Genomic DNA, 6,000 nt, shown 5'->3' with positions numbered 1-6,000 from the left:
TTATCTCATGTTTTCCATCAAGCACCCATTTGAAACTGTCCCTCTTGTATTGGCTTATATCGTTTTATCTGGATAAATCAGGAAGGAGGAAGGGAAATTTTATTAACTATATCCTTATTTAAGGTTGAAAAGCACCCCCACCTTTGACTTACAGGGCAGAACATATTCAAAGCAGTGTTTGGGGCTTTTGGTGTTTGTTACCTTCCTTCCTTCCTTCCTTCCTTCCTTCCTTCCTTCCTTCCTTCCTTCCTTCCTTCCTTCCTTCCTTCCTTCTTTCCTTCCTTCCCTCCTCCTCTTGTTTCTCCTCTTCCTCTTCCTCCATCTCTTTCTTTGACTGAAGCCTCATTAAATGAGTGGAAATAAGACCTAATCAGTAATTAGATCACTTGACAGTGAGATTGCTATCTGAGGGCAATGCTGAAGTCAGTTCCTATTCCAAAGGGCAAATGGTAAAAATGAGGCTGTGCTGCTTTGGAGTCTAAAGTCCAGTTTCTGGAAAAGGTCCAAGATCATGATGTGAAAATGTCATCTATGCCATTGTTTTCTAAGTAGAAGAACCCGAAAGAATTGTAGACATGAGTAACTAATGGACTAATGAATTATTCATACCTGTGCACACTTGCCACTTTTCTAATGTAAGACTATGAGAATGGATAACTAGAGTAGTTGAAATTAAAATTTCATCCTCATTAGTTACTACTGGCTGGGGAACATAGATGACATAATCTATTGAAATGGTTAGCATAGTGCACAGTGAGTGCTCAATAGATGCTAGTTGCTATTATTTTCTTGTTATTATTAGAGCTACTATTTAGTGAGTTCCAAATCAACTTATTTTCTGACTGTGGTATGGATGTTTCAGAAGAATGGCTGACTGTCACCACAATAGCTCAATTCTACTCATTCAAGTACTTATAACTGGGTTTAGCTGACATTTATTAAACATTTTCTAATTGCCAGGCATTGAACCAACCTCTTACAAGTTTTAACTTTACTTAATTCCCACAACAAAAAAAGGGGGATTCCCCCCCAACCACCACCCAATTTTACCGATGAAAATTGAGATGTTGGGCAAAACCCAAGGTCCCACAGAGAATAAATGGTAGAGCTGTGATCTAAACCTGGGTCCAACTCCACAGCCTTAAATGTGGTTGTTTCTTTGAGATCAGCTCCCATCTGAAATTGAGCCCCCTGTGAACCTCACCCATCTCAAGCTAGTTGCTCTATTTAAAACTCACTGATGCTTGTCCATGAGGATAATTCACTCCAAGTTTTTTTTTTTATTCAATGGAGGTATTATTAAATAAAGATGTATGAATGGGCACATGGATGAATGAACAAAGTAATGAATGAGTGAGCCATCTTCCCTGTATCTTAAACCCTGAGCCTGTGAACAACGTCTACCTTAACCTTATTTTATGACAACCATTGTGCAGCTGACTCTGATTAACTTCTGTTTCTTTGTATGTGAGGTGTCTTGCCTGAATACAAACTCATCCAATGGAAACATGAAATGAACTTTTTGAAGCGATTTCAAGAACTCCATTTTCCATGGCACTGTAAATAACTTTAATGAGGGAAAGGGTGAATAGCAGCAAAATAACAGCCAGAAGTACTATGCATTCACGATTTCTAGAGTTTTTGTTTGTGTATCAAGTTAAGACAGAAATAAGAAAGAAAAAGGCTAAACCAAATATGAGTCAAACTACTCCTCTCCATAAACTCACATATTTTTAAACTTGAGTAAAATTAATATTAAGTTAATAAATATAGCATAATTTTCAGGTAATAGATATAGCAATGTGTGTGTTTTTGTTTCTTTCTCTTTAAGGAAAAGGAATTGAGAAATTATAGACTTGAGTCAACTCAACATAAGAAGTATTCATTGAGAAACTACTTTGGAGTTATTCATTTGTTCACTCAGGCAACAAAAATCTGCCCTTACTAAAAGCCAGACTGTGAGCTGTGGATTCAGAGAGACCAGTCCTTGCCTCCCCAGGCTCTTCGCAAGCTAGTGGGGGATTTGATACATGTCTTGACCATTGAAGCTACATAAAAGCTGTGTTGTCAGAACAGAGGAGGAGATGTGCTGCTCTACCTGAGAAGGTCTGGGAGGGTGACCTTTGGGTCCTGAAGAAGAGAAGGTGTCTTTGCTACATGATGGAAAAAGGAGATTTGGGTCCCTGCCCTCAAAAATCATTCATCCTAGTGAGGAAGAAAAAGGGGAGGGAAAATACATAAAGACATGCACACCCAGGTGAATAAAGAGGCTAACAACCAAACAAACCAATAGGATAATTTCAAATAATGTGTTATAAAGAAAATAAAACAGGATTATGGGAATGAACTTGACATTCTGCTTCTCTGGAACTATCATCAAAGGGCTCTCTGAGAAGGTGACATATAAGTTGTAAGTTCTGAACATGCAGAAGAAAGCAAGAGTGGGTCATGTGATGGCGGCACAGTTGAATGAAGGGTCCTGTGATCAGTGAGGCTGGAGAGACCATGACGAGACCTGGTTCCACACCAAGGAGCTTAGATATTATCATATGAGCACCTTGAGATGACGACAGGGTTTATAGTAACAGGGGAGAGATCTGATCTGGACTCACTGTGCTTTGCTCAGTCACTGAGAAATCACTGCACAAAGTCTGGGTTGGGAGATTTTTCTCAAATTGTTTACTGGAAAGACTGAACCAATAGACCTTGTATCTTTCTCTGAAAAGGGCAAACAGTGTAAACTATATCTGATGTTCTTCAATAAAACAAAATGTGACCCAGTTTATATTCCTGGTCATGGTTCTGAAGCCTGACTTTTATAGAAATTACTAGAGGCCCGGTGCACAAAATTCATGCACTCAAGGGGGTTCCTCAGCCTGGCCTGCACCCTTTCACAGTCCGGGAGCCCTTGGGGGTTGTCTGAATGATGGCTTAGGCCCGCTCCCCATGGGCAGTCGGACATCCTTAGCACAGCCGTGGAGGTGGGAGAGGCTCCTGCCAGTGCCGCTGTGCTCACCAGCTTAGCTGTGAGCCTGGCTTCTGGCTGAGTGGTGCTTCCCCTGTGGGAGTGCACTTACCTCCAGGTGGCAGTTCCTGCATTGAGCGTCTGCCCCCTGGTGGTCAGTGCACGTCATAGAGACCAGTTGTTCCGCCATTCGGTCTATTTGCATATTAGCCTTTTATTATATAGGATGACAAAAGTCCCATGTAGGGAGATATATGTAACGTGCCTTACTGTATCTTCATGTTTAAGGCAGAATATCATCAAATTTTTAAATGTGCACCTTATCCAGCAGCTGCATTGAACACTAAAAAGTAAGAAAATGTCTGTGAGCCATGGTAGTCAGTAAAGTGTCCATAAGGTGGGCAAAACTCATGGTCATAGACCCATGACCCTCACTAGCCATCCTTTGACTGGTGGTAAAATATCCTTTTCTATGAGTTACTAAATAGTTACCTAACCACTCTTCTATCCTGGGCACTTAGATTGTTCCCAATCTTTTGAACTACTAGAAAACTACTGTGAAGATCGTCCTTATTCAAGTAGACTTTTCATGTTTTGGATTATTCTTAGATAAGATCAAGAGTAGGCAAACTTGTGGAAGGGGTCAGATAGTAAAAGTTTAGGCTTTGTAGAGAGAGCAGTGTGTCTCTTCCTTTCGTTCCTCCCCCTTCCTGTGCTCTTCCTCTGCCCTCCTCACCTCCTCCTCCTCTTCCTTTTCCTCTTGTAACAAACCCTTTAAAACTGTACAGACCTTCCTTACCTTGAGGGCCATACAAAAACAAGCCACAGGTTGGACTCGGCCCATGGGCCAGTCTCAGAATTCCTGGGTCAAAGGCTATGAGCACTGTAATGTCATTTATACCCACTAACAAAAGGTATGCTGTTTACCTGTGTCATCCAATATTGGGTGTTATTTTTTAGCTTTCGTTTTTTTGTTAAATATAATTTGAATTTTTGTTACAGACAAAGAAATTTTGCTAAGAATCCTTATTCATTTTTTAAAAACATATCAATCTTGCTAAAATGGTTGAGGTTAGAAATAGAACCCATTACCCCAGAAAAATGCAATGCCTCATTCATACTTCTTTTTTTATTTCTGCACTGTGGAGGGGCAACATCATTGTGTCATATAAGGCCCCTCAGTGCACTGAAGACATTAAGTTTCTGGGGAACATGACCTGCCCATGGCCTTTCAAATCTGTGTGACAATAAGCTTTATTATTTGGGGATTATCCTGAATATGTCAAAGGAAGAAACTATTTTAAAACTAGCGTTTGCCCACGATTAAAGTTTCTATTTTGTCAGATTTGCCCTCTTGGCCTCAGGGGAGATATTAGCCTCACGCTTGCTTTGCCCAGTGAAGCAAGAAATTCGTCCTAGCCAGCTCATCCCAGCCCTGGCAGGAGTCAGGAGAGGAGTGCAAGGGGAGTTAGGAAGGGGGAGAGGAAAAACCTCCAGGGGACACACCCCAACCTATTAGCTATAAAGAAATCCTCTTCCTTGAATAGAAAGGTAAGAAATGGTATTTAAGTGCAATTTCTGTCGTCCACTTATAAAATGCTGACCCAGTTCCATCCTTTTTCTTTGTTTTAGCTCCATGAAGCTATTTTTGGCAACATAACTCTTCTTCCCAACAATACAGTTAGGATAGCTCTTCTGCTGCTTATCGATGGACCCAGAATAGAAAGCAACACCAGCAGCTGGCATTTATTGAGCACGTATTAAGTTCCAGACCCTGTCCAGATACAGATGAGGAAACTGAGGCAGACAGAAGTTACCTGCCCAAAGTCACCTCAGGCAAGTAGCAGCCTCAGGATATGAACCCTGAAATTCCAGGTCCAAAACCCACCTTATTAATCAACTCAGAGATTCTAAGTGCCGACTGCAAGAGTTTCATCAAATGGGATATGTAAAGAGATTCTCCTGGTCTTAGAGGGGGGACAGCCAGCAAGGTTAACAAAGGCCACCTCTCCACTTGCTTCCATGCAGGTCTACCTTTCCTGCTGCCCAGAGGGACCAACCTAGCAAGGCTGATGGGCAAGCTGCCCTGAGCAAAGTTAGAGCCCCAAATCTGCAAAGTTGCCAGTTATATATATTTATTCTTTGTTTACTTCACCCCCTTCCCTTTTGTATCAGAAGAAGCAAGGCTTTCTGCCCCCAGCCATGTCAGTTCTGGCTCTAACCACACAATCCTAATAAAGTGGAAAGACCCAACTTTCTCAAAGAACCCATTGCACTTCACCCCCAAAACACCTTCCCAGATTCTCCCTTTCCTAATCTCCGTAATTATTGTTTTTCACATACCATACAACTGATCATAGCATCTGAATGGAGGGAGGGGGTCCCTAAGACCACCTTCAGGCTTGATGATTCATTAGGATTCACAGGGCTCAGAAGCTGCTATAGTTATAAGTATTGTTTATTTCAGTAAAAGGATATGGAACAGAATAAGCAAAGGGAGAAGGCACATGGGACAGGTCCAGGAAGCACAGGGATATGCTGAATTCTCTCAGCAGCCAAGTGCAATGCATACAAAGTGCTGCCAGTCAGGGAAGCTCGTCAAGCCTTGGTATCCAGGGGATTTTGGGGGGCAGGGGGTTAGTCATGTAGGCATGTGGGGTTCATGTGACTGACCTCAGCTACTCAGTCTCCAGCCCCCGACCCAGAGCAAAAACCATAAATCACATTGTTAGGATAATAATTGTACAGCCTGGCCCAAGCCCTCAGGCATGCAGAAACACTCTTATCTGGCAAATCATTCCAAGGGCTTAGAGTTTATCTCCCTAGAGGCAGTCAGCACTGGAGGCAGATTTTATTTGGAATATGCAGGGTTTGAGCAACCAGACCTGATGAGTTAACACTTTCCTGTACACATTTTAATCAGAGAAAATGACATATCTCCTCAAATGTCTCTACCAACAATATTAGTTGCCACCCAGATGAATGGCTTTGACATAAAATCTTAGTGTCACTCACATAAATATATTAAATTCAGG

This window comes from Eptesicus fuscus, chromosome 11 (genome assembly GCF_027574615.1).
Source record: "Eptesicus fuscus isolate TK198812 chromosome 11, DD_ASM_mEF_20220401, whole genome shotgun sequence".
NCBI lineage: Eukaryota > Metazoa > Chordata > Mammalia > Chiroptera > Vespertilionidae > Eptesicus > Eptesicus fuscus.
The sequence above is the reverse complement of the archived record's forward strand: the minus strand, read 5'-3'. Positions refer to the sequence as shown.